General features: G+C 43.1%; 1 pseudogene across 1 annotated transcript in view; it reads right to left on the bottom strand.

Annotated features, from left to right (window-relative positions):
* Nucleotides 1-17,759, bottom strand: part of LOC310782962 (GTPase IMAP family member 7 pseudogene) — a 362,281-nt pseudogene extending 344,522 nt beyond the window's left edge. The window contains exon 1 of the transcript in view: nt 17,703-17,759. The product of the transcript in view is annotated as a GTPase IMAP family member 7 pseudogene (transcript). The remainder of the gene's footprint in view (nt 1-17,702) is intronic.
* Nucleotides 17,760-17,974: the final 215 nt, after the last annotated feature.

The following is a 17,974-nucleotide window of genomic DNA, read 5'->3' as shown; positions in this document are numbered from 1 at the left end:
TTCCCTGGCCGGGGTCGTGTATTAGCTAGCTTAGTTGCTTTGCACCTGCAGTATTTTTTTTACTTACTGTGTTACAGTGTATTAAACTATGGATAAACCCTTATAGCATTTAACTGTGAAATACCACACACATATAGGACTCTTTGATGAATGCCGGCCAGAGGACATGGCTCTCTCAGGAAGCTATGGCAGGAAGTTATGGGGGTTGGAAGCAAGGGTCCTTTGTGTGTTGATGAGGTCTTGATGTGGTTATGAAGGCCTGGCAGGATGCTATCGAGAATTGATGACAGGAAAAGTGCTGTCAAGAAGGGAGCCAGGGGCCAGACGTATGGGATGCATAGGTCTGTCTAGTTGAATGGGTAATTAGGTTACTAGTATGCGCAGGATTAGTGGTGACATCACATTTGGTGGCAAATCAGCTATAAAACCCTATGTCCTTTGTTCAATAAAGCAGAACGACATTTGGCTGCTCCGTTCTCCAGGCGCACTGCAGGCACCTGTAAATACCATTGGCTGTACTTGAATAAAGTGCTTATGTTCAAAAGCGTGGTATTGCCGATCTCATCATTCCATTCCAAGACTCAGCTGAATTAACTACATTATGGCGATCACAAACTCAGACTGGAAATGCGCGATGCAGCGGGGGGCTCTCCTGGGTCGCTGCACCCGCTTCAAGGGCCCAGAGGTGAGTTACCTCATTTGAACAGGGCGCTGTGAGTCTGTGGGTTTTTCCCGCTGTGCTGGTCCACCTGAAAAGTGCCTTTTTGCGGGGTGAGCTGAGTTTCGGGATGTTTTGGTGGGCTCTGGTTTAAATTTGAGACATATGGGGGTGTTAATTTTTTAGAAAATGGCTGGCACAGAAATGACTGATATTAATAACGGCCATTGAGTCTCTCAAATGGAGAGTCCAATCTGTGGATATAAAGACAGACTATTGACATTACACAATGACAGCAACATTCTGAACGTTACTACAGGTAACGTCAGATTGGGAGTGATGACATTAGTCTGACACTGTCAAATTGTGCCACTAGTGGGGATGTTAAAACTTTTTAAAGGGGGGAGTCCCCCAGGGGTAACTAAAGTGGTTTAAAGGCTTATTGGACCCAGATGAGAGAGATAATTGTTGAGTTGTTTTAAAGCACATGTTGAAAGTAGCTTTTAGTATATACTTTATGACAAAAAAATGTGAGTTAATACTGTAAGTCAGGTTGTCTATTGTAATACTGATTGTGAAATTTGGCTGTGATTGGAATAGCCTGTAGCATGCCTGGTCTAAAAGGGAATGAGAAGGTAGAGAATTATTTAGTTGTTTAAAACACACAAAGTAGTGTGATTAGGCCTGTGTTTTCATCAGGACAATGCGAGGACCCTGGCATCAATGTGTGTTTCTCAGAGGGCCTGTAAGACAGATTGGATGAAAACGCGCTAATAAATTACTGCGTTGATGTGGGAGATGAGAAGCTTGCTTTAAACAGAAGGATTTGTTTGATTGACTAAATTTGGGCCATTTAAATATGGAAAGCTGACGTTAAATTGAAGCATTTTTGGTTGAATAGTGGATACTCAAGTAAAGCAGCCCGGGCCAGGCAGGAAATGAGAAGTTAAAATGTTAAAATGCGTGTATAGTCTAAGAACAACAGTGTTTGTTGAATTTTTTGGGTCAAGATGCCCGAGTTTTGCTTGTTAAAGAAAATGGCCAAGTTAGAGTGAAAAAGATGCATGGGGATCCCCCGGGGATTTTTCTAAACAAGAGTGATATGTTTAAATAAAATCTACTATCTATGGTAAGATCTTACAAATATATAAATATATATAAATAAACCTTTTGTACAAATATGACGACTAGTTTGATAAGATAGTAATAGTGGAATGAATATATATCGCCAGATGAGGCGATAAAACAGGCTAAAAGTGCTGTGAACTATGCGGTGATGCTGTAAAATGCGGGCTGCTCAGCTGAGGCAGAGCCATTCAGCCTCATTCACTCTGGGGATCAAAAAGGCAATTGTTACCTAAAGGCCTAAATTTGTTACATCTCTGTGTTAGGAGTGATATTTGTCAATATTGACTGATATGAAATATGTTATAGCGATATTTTGGCTATTTCGCTGAGCATTATGAAATATAGGCTTGCTTTCACTGTATTATATTATATTATTGATTATATTTGGCATGGTGCAATCGGTTGCGTGCGCGTGATTACTGAAGTAATGTTATCTTAAAACGGGAGGCTTTGGCAAGCAAATTCTGAGGAATCGATATTTGTTAAAACTGCGTGAATAACTTTGTGGTTACAATATGCAGAGACGTTTGTTGCATGCTTTTGGCCAAGCTGTGGGGTCTGCTCCCTCCGCCCGCGCCCTAAATTTGCAGCTATGCCTGTCAAGAAGCGCCCGTTCTGGGGCTGGCCTCGACACCAGCGACAATAGGCTGTTGTAAAGGCAGCTCACACTCACAGTAAAACGCCGACCGTGAAGCCGGGATTATTATTACACGAGATAAGTCACACTATGCATGAAAGCGAGTCTGAACACCATCACCGTAATATTGTAGTAATAATAGTAACGATTGCCTTGTTAGGATATAATCTGCAACGCGAAAATGATTTGATTTGATTTAACGGTTACAAATTGAAATACAGTGTACTAAACAAGGTACAGACACGGATCTCAAAGAATAACATCAAGGATAAAGCACAATAAAGTCAAGACTTATTTCCATTGTGGTCCTTTGTCTAAAACAGGTAGATAAAAAAACAACAACAACAACAACAACAACAACAACAACAACAACAATATAAACATAAAATAATTAACAGAAGCATTCCATACAGTATGATTTATGCAATGAGAGATGAGAAACATACATATCAAAATACACAAAAGAAGCTGTACATCAGAGCTTAGACAAGGACTTGTTCAAGAAGCCACAATTTGACCTTCTTCTTGAAAACACCTTGGCTGCTTGTACACTTTAAGTGGAGGGGCAACATGTTCCAATTTTTGGCCCGATAAATTTGAAAGAGCACTTAATTCTTGAGAAGCGCTATAAGTTATTATTGTAGTGATTATTATCATAATATTGTTATTATTAGTTATTATTACTATATATGTCACTCGCCGCGTCCGATTAACAAACTCTTGCCACCATGAATTTGGCATAAGTCTGATGGTCATGCCATCATCTTCAAATTCTTCTTTGGCTTCTTATTTTTCATCCTATTCTCATCTTCCTACAGGTGCAGCAATGCCAAAAAAGGTCCACATGCTGCATTCAACCCATATAAAGAGATTGTGCAAAAGGACACGGCTGCTCTCTTTCTGGCTGCCACAATGGAACATTTTGGACTGAACGAGTCGCAGGTACACAATTGATTGTCATTACCAAAACAGTAAAGTTCAATTATGGTCACATACTCCACTATATAGTCTTTCTAAACATTGACATTATCAATTTCCAAACATTTTACTAGGATTTCTTTTTCTTTTTATGATGACATAAATCTGCTAATTTGCCAGCCGCTCTATAGTAAATCATTACTTTGTATCTGGAATCTATGCCCTAATAAGCATCTAAATTATTATTTTTGAATTGTTTAAGTGTCATGGCTCTTCTGTTGTGTCTATTGCTTCCATAATAATGATGTTATTGTAATTATCGCTTTTTAAAAAATGTCTCAACAGATGTCCCGGAGGGCTTCATCCCCGACCACATCAGGACTGGTTCACCAGATGTGAAAAGGCACTGGCTGCATGAAGCTGTGTCTCAAATTGTGAACCGGTTTGTTATGTTCAATGAAATGGCCTGGTAAGTGGCCTGCATTTATATAGCGCTTTTATCCAAAGCGCTTTACAATCAGTAGATAGTCTACATTCACCCATTCATACACCAATGGCGGCAGGCTACCACGCAGGGTGCCTACACACCATCGGGAGCAAGGAGGGTTAAGTGTCTTGCCCAAGGACACAACGACAGCAGCTGGGAGGGAGCGGGGATCGAACCGCCAACCCTTGCGTCATTTGCCGACCCGCTCTACCTCCTGAGCTAAAGCCGCCCCCTCAATGACATCTCAGACATTGTAACCAGGGTCAGAGATAGTGCCAGCGACCATCCTCTACAGGATAAGAACCTCCCATGCCTCATGCCAGGTTGTCCCGTCACCTACAAGTACAGCAAGGCTAGGGAGAACCATGAGCTAAAACAACATGGCTTAACAGTACCTCCCATGGGTGTGCCTGATACAGCCAGGCCTAGTTACTCAGCTTTGGCTTGTTCCTGTCCAACATGCAGGATGCAGTGAAGGAGGGAGATGGAGAGAGGTTGCTGAGGTTGTATTCAGTAGCAATGTTATTCTACAAGGCCTACGGCCATACACAATGGGCTCTATTCTCCCACAGGCCATCGGCGCTATTACGGGCCTTAACCGCAAAAAAACGTGCCTTGCGCCTGTTTCGGCAAGATAGCAATAGGCTTTAGGCTGCCAAATGCGCTTTAGGCCGAATGGGCGTGGCGCAGTCCCAAAGTGGGCGTGTCGGCGCTAAATACCAGCCTAGTCATATCTTGGGAGCTGGCCTACATTTAGCGCTTTGCGCTTTTGAAAAGCAGGCCTATTCTCTGCCTTCACTGCTTCTTCTCTGTCACCCTTCTCTCTCTCTCTCTCTGAGTTCCCAGCATGCATTGTGTTTCTTCATTTCGCTACTAAATAGCCACCAAATGAGCCAAAATAGATATAAAAGGTAGTTCTAAATGAATGTGTAATGGTAACACAGCCTGCCATTGTCAACATTTCAATATTGGACCAAATAAAACCTCGAAATGAAAACACCACCCTATGTGAAACATATATGTCCTCCTGGGCCTATATATACCCCTTGTCGAGTTAACGTGATTTAGAGAAGTAACAGCGGAACGCGCTTCGGAACGCGCTTCTAATGGCATCTGCTATACTGTGATGTCTCTCCAATAACTTGGCCCTATTTCACATTTAGTTTTACAATAAAAACACATTTATGCAATGACTTGACATAATGTAGGGTATATTTATGTGCATCATCCTTCCTGCAGCAGGCGAGAGAAAATGATATCTTTCTGGACAAACTTTCACCAATCTAATAGGCTATATTTTTCTAGCTGATGCATAGAACATTATTTTCACTTTGATCTTGCTATAGTGTAGCGTATTTACATGCTTGCAGTATTGAAACTGCAGTTAGATTGGTTTGAGAAGCATAATAATATGGAATAATAGCCTATAATGCAGACAGACAGGCTGGATGAAGGGAGGGGGGGGGGCAGAGCGTTTGGCTTTCGTCTGGTTTTGCGGGATCACTGGAATTGGAGCTAAAAAGGCAAGCGTGCGATTCGTTTATTGCACTTATCCAATGAGCATGACGGTGCATAATTTTACGCCTAAAAGGCGTGGTTGTAATGCTTTGGGCTGCATCTAGCGCCAGCACGACGATATCAAGTGCGCCTTTCCACGCCCACTGCTTTGATCTGCGCCTGCCGCTCGGCCTAGAAACTGCGCCGATGCAACGATAGGGGCCAATATGCCTACAGTACACTCCTGCTGAGCTTGCAGGTCAATGCCACTCTTTCCCCTCGCTTGGCACACAGTCTCACCTGGAACAGGTTCTGGAATGGGAGGGGAGGGAAGGGGAAGAATATCCCCTTAGATTTGCATCTGGAACACCTCAACAACTTTTTGAAATCCTTCCTGAAGCGCACAGGCCCAAACATGACTGAGCAAGCAGCAGACAGGATCAGCAAGTCCATTGGTGTCCTAAAGGACATGATGGACATCACAGACACTGAGCTGGGCATATCGAAGTCCAGTGGCATCCATCATGCAGGTCACCAGACTGAGGACATTCTAGCACTTGTTGAGGTTGTCAGAGAGGCCGAGCTGTTCAAAGACCAACCAGGCAGACAGTTCACAGCCTTCCCCCACTTCAACCGAAACCTGATTTCAAAACTGAAGGACAGATAGTTGTGGGGCTGGATGAGGTCCAAGTTGAAGGAGTGGAGGGGTGTCCCAATTTAAAAAAGGGACTACATAAGTTTCACAGACTCAGACTTACTTACATAAGACAACATAAGTGTCCAACGGGAGCTCTCTTGGTATGCAGACCGTTTTTTCACTGTAAGTTTACCTTTTGATCCAGCACCCTGGCCCAGTGTGGATGTGCGTGTCCCGGTCTACTTTTTGCAACATAAGTGTGGGGGGCTTTAACTATAAATATGTATCTCTATTTGTATTTACTTCCTATATTTTTTTCCCCATTCAGTTTTGTATTTATATTTTTAAACAATTTGTATTTAATCCTGTGGATTTTAATTGTGAAAAAATGTTAGTCCTTGGTATGACTACATACTCTCCCACCCAATCCATGATGAGCTGGTCGAACACAGGAGTACGTTCAGTGCAAGACCTGGTCCCAGCCAGATGCACAACAGAGCATCGCAGGAAGTCATTCCTGCCTGTGGCCATCAAACTCACCTCTCTCAGAGCGTAAGACACTCTGAGTCGGTCAAAAATATAGCCTTGGACTCTTTCCACAATACACTTTTGATAATGTATATCTGATTGTGCAGTAAAACTCAATGTGCAATAACTGGTAAATACTCCAATTTGTGCTTCAATCAACAATCTACACTTACTGTTCATTAATGACTGAACCAAATGCATCTTAATGATCATTATTACTTTCACTCACACTGCTGTATATATGAAAATATTATGTACCTCGCATTCAGAGTACTTGAAAAGGATTGTAGAATGCATATGCAATGTATATAGGCTCTGCCACTTGTTTTTTTTTTAAGTCTATTCCTATAACTCTTTTTTGATGTTTATATTTGTCCCTACCTGAGTGTGAGCACCTGTAGCATGACTCATATTCACCCCAGGGATCAATAATGCTAACCTTGCAAGGCAGCCAAGTTATTCAGATTCAGAAGTTTGAAGGCCTGTAAATATTTCTGTTTGCATTTACTTAATTGACTTTCCGATTTACTTTTGTATTTATATGTAACTACTTGGATTTACTTCAAATTTGTTTTCATTAGTTTTTTGCTTGTAACTCTACAGAACAAGTTATGTTTGTACATCATCTGGAAGTTGGATTCCATGTGTCCTCAAAGTAAAATGGCAAACTCTGATCAATGCTTCTAGCGTAATGATTTGAAACAATCCCTTTGAACAGGTGAAAAGCAGGGGTGCAGAGTCATGGATGGTGAAAAGGGTGACCTAAACCACTCAAATAATTCACTTTTTTGGGGATGAAAAAGGTGAGTGTCACCTAAAGGTGATGAATTTGCATCCCTGGAAGAAAAAAAAACAGACAGTTTTGAGCGACACTAACCTTTAATCACTCGCTTATGTTCAAGTTACATACCAAAACCATTTTAATGATGAGCATTCATTCAGCTAAACAAAGTCAACTGAACAAGACAGTCCACAGCTTGCGTTGACACCACTCAGGAGTGTTGTAAGAGCCTATAATGGCCTCCTGCTTAATGGTCATATGAGTCTGAGCTGCTCTGCTGTGATCCTATTTCAAAGTCCTCGTCTTCCTCATCAAAATAGCCCATACAATCCATGTCTGGCTCAGTGAAGCTATCCTCTTGGGAAGTAGGCTCTATATCCTCAATATCACCAAATACTTCACTGATAATTTGCAGAATTTCTCTTGCATGTTGTAATCTGAATACTGGAAGGTTGCTGACAATGTAAGCCAAGTCAAATATGTGTGTGCTGTGTTCTACAACTGCATCAATAAGTTCAGCCCCAAATCCAGTGCATAGAGACTTGCTAGTGTAGATATGTGCAGTGTCTTTAGCTAGACAGCTCATGTATTCCTCTAACATGTCCCGGATCATAGATTTCTCCTCCTGTGTTACAACTCTACATTTCCTTTGAATGGTAACATCTTGTTCTATGGACTCATGTTTGGGGATAGGCTCTGCACAAACAGCAGAGGCACATGCACATACAGAGTGGCAATAGCTGCAGCATACATGTCCTGGCTCTACACTTGTTGGCTGGTTTTCAAAATGACTTTTCTAAAGCAGCTCTTAGTTGCTGTGTGTATCAGTCCTTTAACTTCAGGATCAGCCCTTGAAGTTTGTTTTATGGCATACAAAACTGCACGTGACTGCAACCCATTTCTGCCAGCCCTTCCAACCTGTTGAACAATATCTTCAACATCCTCTGGCAAGCCATACATGACAACATGTGAAACATTTGGGAAATTCAAGCCCATCCCAAGAGCTGTTGTTGCAACAACCACTCTGCAGCTCCCCAGTTAAAGGATGCCAACACTCGGTTTTTGTACTGTGGGAGTGTTTTTTTTTTTTTTTTTTTTTTTTTTATACAGGGGAAGTCTCACTGAGAGCAATGCTCTCTTTTTCAGGAGTGCCCTGTTCACATTCACACACCCATTCATACCTGGAAACTGACCAGTACAACCACAGTCTGATCTGCTGGCCGCTGATCAGCTCCACTGGAGCGGTTGGGGTTAAGGGCCTTGCTCAAGGGCACCTCAGTGGTGGTAATGAGGGAGGGGCAAGCGCTGCCTTTTCACTTTCCCCACCAAGATTTATCCTGCCGGTCCCGGGGATTGAACCGACGACCTTCCGGTCACAAGCTCGCTTCTCTAACCATTGGGCCACCACTGCCCCTGTCTTACTGTGGAACATTCCTATCAGAAGGTTCTCCGCTTTATGATCCTGGTCTCTGTCAACCCAACCATCTTCTCCCAGTTCAGCTTTAAGATAGCAGAACACTTTTCCAACTGCCTTAAGTGATCTGCAATAGATTATGATGGGAGACATTGATAGACCCTTATGTTTGACCTCCTTCACTACCCAGTCCATACAGTTCAAGTTATCGGCAGGAACCCGACTCAGTCCGAGCCTGATGTTTTTCCTGTTTGGGCTAACAGTCACTTGAGTTGCCGTCTCCATATTCAGCAGCTTGGTCACACGGCCTCTGTTCTTGTTATCAGCAGATGCTGTCAACGCTAACACAGGTACACCTGAAAGACAAATAAATTCACACATGTATCAGCAACCAGTCATTAATAGATAATCATTCTAAATGGAGAAAAGGACAACAATTAGGTGATGTATGATATCTGGCAGCTTCAGGTCAAGAATGCTGTATTTCCAGATATATTTTCTTTAAACAAAGCATATGCAAATAATTGTATTCATCAACTTTGACGACACTAACTGCCTTAAAACGGTACCTGTTTTTTCTAATAACACCCCCACCCTCAATATAACCATCATTGGACTACCTTTGTTCTACTGTATACACCCCTCCCCCCCAACCTTGCAAGGCAGCTGGAATACCCTCCCCAGGTTGCCAGCACAATGCAGCCCTGCTTCCACACACAGTAACCCCCCCCCCAACATAACGATCATTTCAATGTCTGTGTACTAGGTTGCCAGCACAATGCAGCCCTGCTTCCACACACAGTAACCCCCCCCCCCCCAACATAACGATAATTTCAATGTCTGTGTCCTAGGTTGCCAGCACAATGCAGCCCTGCTTCCACACACAGTAACCCCCCCCCCCCCCTCCCCCCAACATAACGATAATTTCAATGTCTGGGTTCTAGGTTGCCAGCACAATGCAGCCCTGCTTCCACACACAGTAACCCTCCCTCCCCCCCCAGCATAACGATCATTTCAATGTCTGTGTTCTACTGTATACAGCCCTCCCCATAACCTTGCAAGGCAGCAGGATTAACCACAATGCAGCCCCCCTTCCACACCCAAACAATGCCCCTTTTCTGAATTACTATAAATTAGTCATGTACTTAATCACGTAGCGTTGTTGGATTTCAAAACTCACCTTCTTTGGCAATGGATCAAAGTTCTCCAAGCCTGGCAAAGCTTTCTCTGAAGGCGGGCTCCCCTTTTGCTGCCTCTTCCCTGGTTGAAAGAAAATTAGATCCTACAATGAGTCTTGATAACTAAGTTTACTAACAACGGTCACAGTTGATAACGTTACAGCAATACGATTACAGTATCATACTCACTGTAAGAACAAGTGTTAAACGTGTATGTTTACTTATTGTTTTGAATATAATGTTTGACCCCAACATAGCTACAACATAATTGTTAGAACACTTCATCTTTGAGCTTAGCCCCATAACGTGACGCCGCTTTAGACTGTACTTACTGTACAGTATAAAGGGACGTCACGTTATGGGGCTACATTGAGCTATGATACTGTAAGCCTGATTTATGAACAAGCTGGTAGTAGTTAGCTAACGCTAGTTGTTAGCTTCAGCGTTCTGTTTTACAGTTTAACATTATACAGCCATTAGCTAATGGTGTTTAACTTACCATTTGTATGTGACGTGAACTTCGTCGACGACAATGCCAACTAAGTTTTCACGGTACACTTCTGAGGAAAGCATATTCCGCCATTTCTCGTTAAGTAACCAAGATTCAGGGCTACCAAACACCAGCTGACATCGCCCGTGGAGGATATCGGCGTGAGATATCGGCGTGACCGTCACTATCTCCGAGTTGCATAGCAGTGAGTCCCAGCTTCATAGCCTCTTTGATTTGATCTGCTATAAGGGCAACCAACGGAGACCCGATAATCAATATAGGATTGGGCTTCGTCCTCATTTCTTTCACTACCAGTGGAGCTAGTTGGTAAATCAAACTCTTGCCGAAGCCAGTCGGGAGGAGAGCGAAAACATATTTTCCACCCAGAAAAGCCTTCAGTGCCGTACTTTGCTCGTCTTTCAATGAAGAAATAATGTCCAGTTGAGAAATAACTGTTGTTATTGCTTCATCTATGCTATCCTTGGTGGTGTTCATCGCCGCGGCCATGTTGCAGAGTGAAAGACTACAAGGCACAGGCGCGTCTCGGTGGCGTCACACCCGGTCTTGCCTAAAGCCCGCCCCATAGCTCACGCTGATTGGTTTGCCTGGCTGGCGGCCGGTTTGAACGCCTATCTGAGGCCAGGGCCAGACTGAGGTGGATTGTGAATTTGTGGAACAATGCCGCCCCCGTCTGGTGGAGTCAGGCTAGGTTTTTCCATCCACATCTGAAAGTAAACCTTATGGTATTCACTCATTATGTGAGAAAGTTCATGTTTCTTTCAGAAAGTGCACAATTCTTGTATTAATGGGAACTTATCTGCTGTAGTGTAACTATATTTGACCTGCTCCATCATTTTTTGAGTCACATTGACCCCGAAACACATTTTGAGTTTAATACACTGTTGGGATGAGGAGAATGTAAGCTTTCTGGGAAAATAAAAAGTATATTTGTCCTCCAAAGAGTGAGTGAGATACAACCGTTTATGTCTTGACTGTTTCCAAACGGTTTTTGAGAAAAAACGGCCTCAAAGTTTGACATCAATTCTGAAACATTTATTAGAGAAATCATTCAAACATAACATATTTTCTGAGTTGTCACTACCACCACTACTACTCCTGCTAATACTGCTGGTGATTGGTGATGTCACCAGTGATGTCACTCAAACAATCAATAATGTTGTCATCAGTGATGTCACTCAAGCAATTGTGATGTCATCTGTGAGTTCAAGATTCAAGATTCAAGATTTTTATTGTCACTCCGTGGTACAAGTATCACGTGTGAAATTATTGTGCTGTGGACTCCGTTTACAGCATAGTACAAATATAACAGGGCATATGAGTGCAAAAACAACAAGAGACACAACAAGCAATAAGGCAGTAGAGTGATAAGACAAGTCAGAGACAGTGGCATATTCACTGCACATAGGTGCACATGTCATGTGCATACTTTGGACGTGCTTAAACATTTTAAATTTGACGTATTTGACATACAGGTGCAAATAGCTTATAGCTAATTAAACATACAAAAAAACATTAGACATACATAATGGTAGCAGCTACAGTACGGTACAGTACAGCTACTACACTATTTGTGTATGTTAAGGAGTCTCGTGGCCTGCGGGAAGAAACTGTCCCTCAAGCGATTTGTGCGTGCTTTTGGAACCCTGTATCTCCTCCCTGAGGGTAACAGGGAGAACAGGCTGTTGTGGGGATGGTTTGTGTCTTTGATGATCTTCAGGGACCTCCTGAGGCACTGCTGGTTATACAATTCATGCAGTTCTGGCAACTCACATCCTGTTACGTGCTGGGCCGCGCGTCTCACTCTTCGTATCGCCCTGCGGTCCATGGTGGTACAGTTCCCGTACCAGGTGCTGAAGCAGCCAGTCAGCAGGCTTTCAATGGTGCCTCTGTAGAAGTCCCTAAGGATTTCTGGCCTTAGCCCAAATTTCTTCAGGCGCCTGAGTCCGTGTAGTCGCTGTTGGGCCTTTTTGACAACAGTCTCGGTGTGACCGGCCCAAGTCAGGTCCTGGTGGATGTTGACTCCCAGGTACTTGAAGCTCTCCACCCTTTCCACCACTGTGCCGTTGATGGTGATTGGGGGGTGTGCGCGCCCCCCCCCCTCCTGTAGTCTACAATGATCTTGTTGGTCTTGGAGACATTCAGAGAGAGGTGGTTGTCCTGGCACCATAGACCCTTCTCACGGGGGCCATTTTGTGTCGAGAAGCCAGGGTAAACACAGGTGCAAGCAAAACAATAATGAGGGTTTCCAACTTCCATGATTGGGATTTGGAAACCCTCATTAGTGTTTTGCTTGCACCTGTGTTTACCCTGGCTTCTCGACACAAAATGGCTCCCGTGAGAAGGGTCTATTGTTCCAGGGCCCCCACCTCCTCTCTGTAGGCCGTCTCGTCGCCCCCTGAGATCAGCCCCACGACTGCTGTGTCGTCTGCAAACTTCGCGTGATTTCATCAGTTCTACTGCTACTACTACTACGCCCACACCTCAGGTAGGATTGGGCTGAAAATGTGTATGACTGTGTGTTATGATCCGGGGAAGGTCATGGGAAAGTCCAGTTGGTTTCCAGGACTTTCCAGGTAGTTTCCTGGAAAGTCTTGGAAACTACCTCCCCAGGTTGGATTAGCCTGACAATTTGTATGGCAGTGTGTTATGATCCGGGGAAGGTCATGGAAGGTCCAGATGGTCTTCAGGACTTTCCAGGTGGTTTCCTTGAAAGTCCTGGAAACCACCTCCCAAGGTTGGATTGGGCTGTTTTTTTTTTAAATAGCTGTGTGTTATGATCTGGGGAATGTCATGGGAAGATCCAGTTGGTTTCCAGGACATTCCAGGTGGTTTCCTGGAAGATCCTGGAAACCACCTTGAAAGTCTTTGAAACCACTCCCCCAGGTCTGAATGGGCTGAAAATGTGTATGGCAGTGTGTTATGATCTGGGAAAGGTCTTGGAAGGTAAAGGTGGTTATCAGGAATTCCTGGAAGTCCTGGAAACACCTCCCCAGGTCAGATTGGGCTAAAAATCTGTAAGGTGGTGTTATGATCCGGGGGGAGGGTCACGTTAATATGGGAGCTGATCCAAACTGCAGAACCAGATATTTGTCAGATACAAAATGACATACCATTATGATATATATGATATATGATATACCCATGTTCAGAACATAACATTCACCATGTGGTACCAATTGATTTACAACCCTACAAACGTTCATTAGACTCTAGGCTATTATTTTGTTTAGCTAAGAAATTAATTCCTCACATGTTTATGTCTCAGATGCTCTCTCTCTCTCTCACTCACACACACACACACACACACACATGCACACACACACAAAACCACCTGTCTTATAATCTCCTGTACCTCCCTCTCTCTCTCTCTTTCTCTCTCTCTCTCTCTGTCTCTCTCTATAACAATATTATAGGCTATTTTGCTATTAAACAATTTTTCTCACATTGTCTCTCAAAGATGCTCATAAACACATGTCCATTGATTATCAAGAAAACACACTATGCCTATTATAGCCTTTAGAACAGGGGTGGGCAACTATTTTTCATGGGGGGCCATATGAGAAACCCAGATTGTTGCCGGGGGCCGAACAAATATTGTCATGCCATAACCCATCGATGGGCAACTTTGATGATAGAGAGGGCCACAAAAAATGTCCTCGCTACCAGTTTTTGCTGAGGGCTGAACGGCGCCAGCACGAAAAATGTTGGGCATTTGAAGCCAGGTTTAGAGGAATAACTCATTTTAAATTAACAGTTGTGATGTCATTATTCAGTCTTAACTCATTGAGTGCCAGCCACTTTTGGAAAACGGATGCCCCCAGTGCCAGCCCTTTCAGAGCGTTTTCAGTGATTTCTCGAGGCCCACAGAATATTGTGCGATATTACTATGTAAACACTGAACACGCCCAAAGAACGATGAGACTCTATTGTATCATCAGCAAAAAAAAGTTTATTGATATCATTTTCCGTTCCTTAGTTATCAGCCGGAGAAGATAGGTTGTTTTCACTAAAAACAGACATTTTAAACTAGAAGCTGAGATAATGAGCCTTTTGGGAAATGAAGCATTTCAAGCACATCACTGACTCTGAAGCTAATATTTTCTGATGTAGTGACGTGGTGTAGTTGTGTGTTGCCCTGCGTGCCCCACCCCCCTCAACTGCAAACTCCTCCTCCGTGGGAGTGTCTCTGGTGGCTCTGCTCGAATCTCTGCTACCTGCGTCTCTGCATGGAGCTGGGATAAACTCATCCCCACACCAACACACAGCTTGCATGCCGGAGCTGGGAGAAACTCACCCCCACACCAACACACAGCCTGCATGCCGGCGGAGCTGGGAGAATCTCATCCCCACACTAACACACAGCCTAACGCACCCAGCGTCTATTTTCGGAGCGCTCCGTTTTTGTGCGCCGGCTCCCAGCGCGACACCGAAAAGCCAAACCGGACTGCTGAGAATGGTTTGGCCCTTCGGCGTCGGGTGCTGCTTTTCTGGCGGCTAATCGTGTGGAGAAACTATGCAGCAGAGACAGAGGGGCTCAGTTGTGGGAACGGATTGGCTGCTGTTCGCAGCTAACGTTAGCTCCAGCCAGAGCAATCTATACGGCTCTGGCTCCAGAATGCATCGGTCGGTTTCCGTTTCATCACGGGGCTTCTTCTGCTGTTTTTCCTCACCTTTCTCAAATCTGGAGAGCACTGTTGCCACCTAATGGGTCCGTAAAATAGCTTGTACACCTTCAACATCCACCATATTTTTACAGGAGATGCATCAGGCTTTGATCCACGTCCCACCGTCAAAAAACGCAATTGACGTCTTTAGACGTCATTGGCACTCTACGTTACTATTTGAATTGACGTCTTTAGATGTCATTGGCACTCCACCAATATTTGATCCTTTTCTCACTCACTCCTATGTCACCACCTGCTCTCCCTGCAGGGCTTGAAATTAACTTTTTTCACCACCTGCCAATATGGCTGCTAGATTTTAAAGTTACCAGCCAATTAGAATTTCCACTAGCCAAAATGTTTTTCTTGAAATAAACCAGAATATGAGTGGGTTAATTTAAGCATAAGTGACCCGGGATTCTAAAAAGCCTGTGTTGAGGGTCACACAAGAACAAAAATGCACTCTTGAAGCTAAATAAATCCAAAACCAACAAGTTAATTATTTAAATTTCTACTTCAATGTAGAACAGTCATTTTTTACACATTAGATTACTTTTAGCCTTTTAGTCATAAATATTATTGAAAGATAAAGTAATGTTTTACCTGCGCACTTCACACAGACTACCGGAAGTAAAGACACCGGAACACTCTTTTCCGTCTGCACGTTTTAATAGAAGGGGCTGACTGACGTTTCGACAGACAAGTCTGTCTTCCTCAGAGTCAAAAGTTATTAAAAGTTATTATTGAAAGATATTCCATATTCCAGACTGAAATGCTATAACATAAAGAGTATTGGCCAGAATGACATGAACATTTGGACACTTATTCAGCGGGTATCTTGCATGTTGCGTATAGGTGCACTGTAATTTTTTTTTTTTTTTTTTTTTTTTTTGCAATTCCATCGCGGGCCACCCAGGGGGCGCCCGCGGGCCGCATACGGCCGTATGTTGCCGTATGTATGCTTTAGAAACAAACAAATAAATACATTAATTAATTAATCAATTAATTAGATCATGTAGTCTATAGCATTACTAATTTCTTTAATTTGGTTGCTCTTCTCACCATCTTGTCCGGGGTGAAGCACTTGTAACAAGACTGCTGCTGTAGCCTAAAGTTTGCAGTCACATTTGTAGGCTACTCCCATGCTGTCTCAGTGTAATCTGACATATTGCATGTCGCCATCAGGTCAGAAACGAGTGGTATCTTCCTCCCCGCTCTCATCATCATCACCACGATCATCAGAGCTCGCCCCCGGACAGCCCGACTGCGAGATGGAGCCGCTGTCAGAGTCGCGCACCAGTCACCTCTCCCTCATCATCAGCAGCTAACGAAGTGGTGAAATAATCTGAAATTATAGCTGTCCAATTGCTGTGTGGTTGCTCCTCTAACAGGAATTGAATTTAAAAGATGAGTAATGTCTTCATCGCGCAACTTCATGGTTAATTTATCAGTCACCTGTCGCTGGACTTCACAGCCTGCCAAAACTGACAGATGAGATGACAAACACTCGCCTTTTCTCCTTTTCTCCGTTTTCTATTCGCTTCTTTTTTCTTTTTCTAAAACACGCCAGAGGGAAATTGCCAGAGGGAAATCCATACAGTACATACATGGACATGATAACAGCTGGTCCTGTTGTTACACAGAGAACATGTTCATCAATCATGTTAGTGGACGAAGGTGTATAGGAGAGGGAGGGAGAAGGAGGGAGAGACAGAGGCATGAGGGAGACGGGTTGCCAGGCCGTTTCAGAATAGTCCACACGGCGGCAGATTTTGAATAGGTTTAACGTTACACAAACTGCTCAAACTAGTCTAAAATAACAAACCAATAACAAAACTCCACAATACAACCCTGACTAACTTCATAACCAGCGTTTTAAATCCTGCAGTAGTAGTAAGCCTACCATTGACAAGTACTTATAACCCACTTTATCTGGCAACTGGCAACTGAGGCAGCAGAGAGCAGGGCAGAACAGTATACTTTCACATTCTCACTCCTCCTTTTAAGAGCCTAAAAACTATATTTATTATTTCAGAATAATCTTTACACAGAATGAAAGCCAAGGCTTTATTTGACTAGAATCAGGTAAAACAAAAACGGCCAAAACGGCCAAAATAAACATTTCCTCGTAAAATCGCGTTTCAAGAGAAACACATTAGCTCATTTAGATGGAGCAGGTCCCATTTAAGCAAAGTTCACTTTTTTAAACGTTGAATGTCATGAAACCATGCAATATCTTGAAACATCTGGGTAAGCCTTTACAATCCTGTGTAGCTTATTTATACATTTACTGTACATGTACATTGTTTCATCCATAATAAAAAATAGACACTTTACATCACACTTACTGTAGATGGTTGTTACTTTACATTTTTGCTAATGTCTAAATATACCCTTTTGCCTTGCCGTTTTTAAAATATGCATACCTTTCTTTTTGTATGGTACTTTGAAAGCAAAGCAAAACAGAGTCAAATCCCTTGTATGTGTACATTCTTGGCCAGTAAAACTGATTCTTGTTCTGATATAAAAGTAGATAAAAAAAATCCAAGAGAATAATAAAGTCTAGCCGAGTAATAAAACACACTAAGCAAGTATAACAAAAACAACATGGAAAAAAAATCAGACATGAAAGTGCCCAAAATCAAATAATCACCCAAATAAACTTACGAGGATGAGAATGTTTGCTGGCCATGTTTGTCTTGTAAAGGCAGTTGATCTGTGATGTGTCAGTGTCGATGTCTTTCTCCTGAATAGTTTAATTTTCAGTTCACTGTATCCCTTTTTTTTATAACCTCCTAGCTCTCCCTTAAAACACGCCCCTGTAACCACACCAGTAGGAGGACCAAGCGGACCAAAATACACACGCACACACACACACACACACACACGCACACACACATGCACACAGACACCACCACTTCTGAAATGCAGGATGGCAG

Source organism: Poromitra crassiceps, assembly GCF_964638095.1.
Source record: "Poromitra crassiceps genome assembly, chromosome: 9".
Classification (NCBI taxonomy): domain Eukaryota; kingdom Metazoa; phylum Chordata; class Actinopteri; order Beryciformes; family Melamphaidae; genus Poromitra; species Poromitra crassiceps.
The sequence above is the reverse complement of the archived record's forward strand: the minus strand, read 5'-3'. Positions and strand labels throughout refer to the sequence as shown.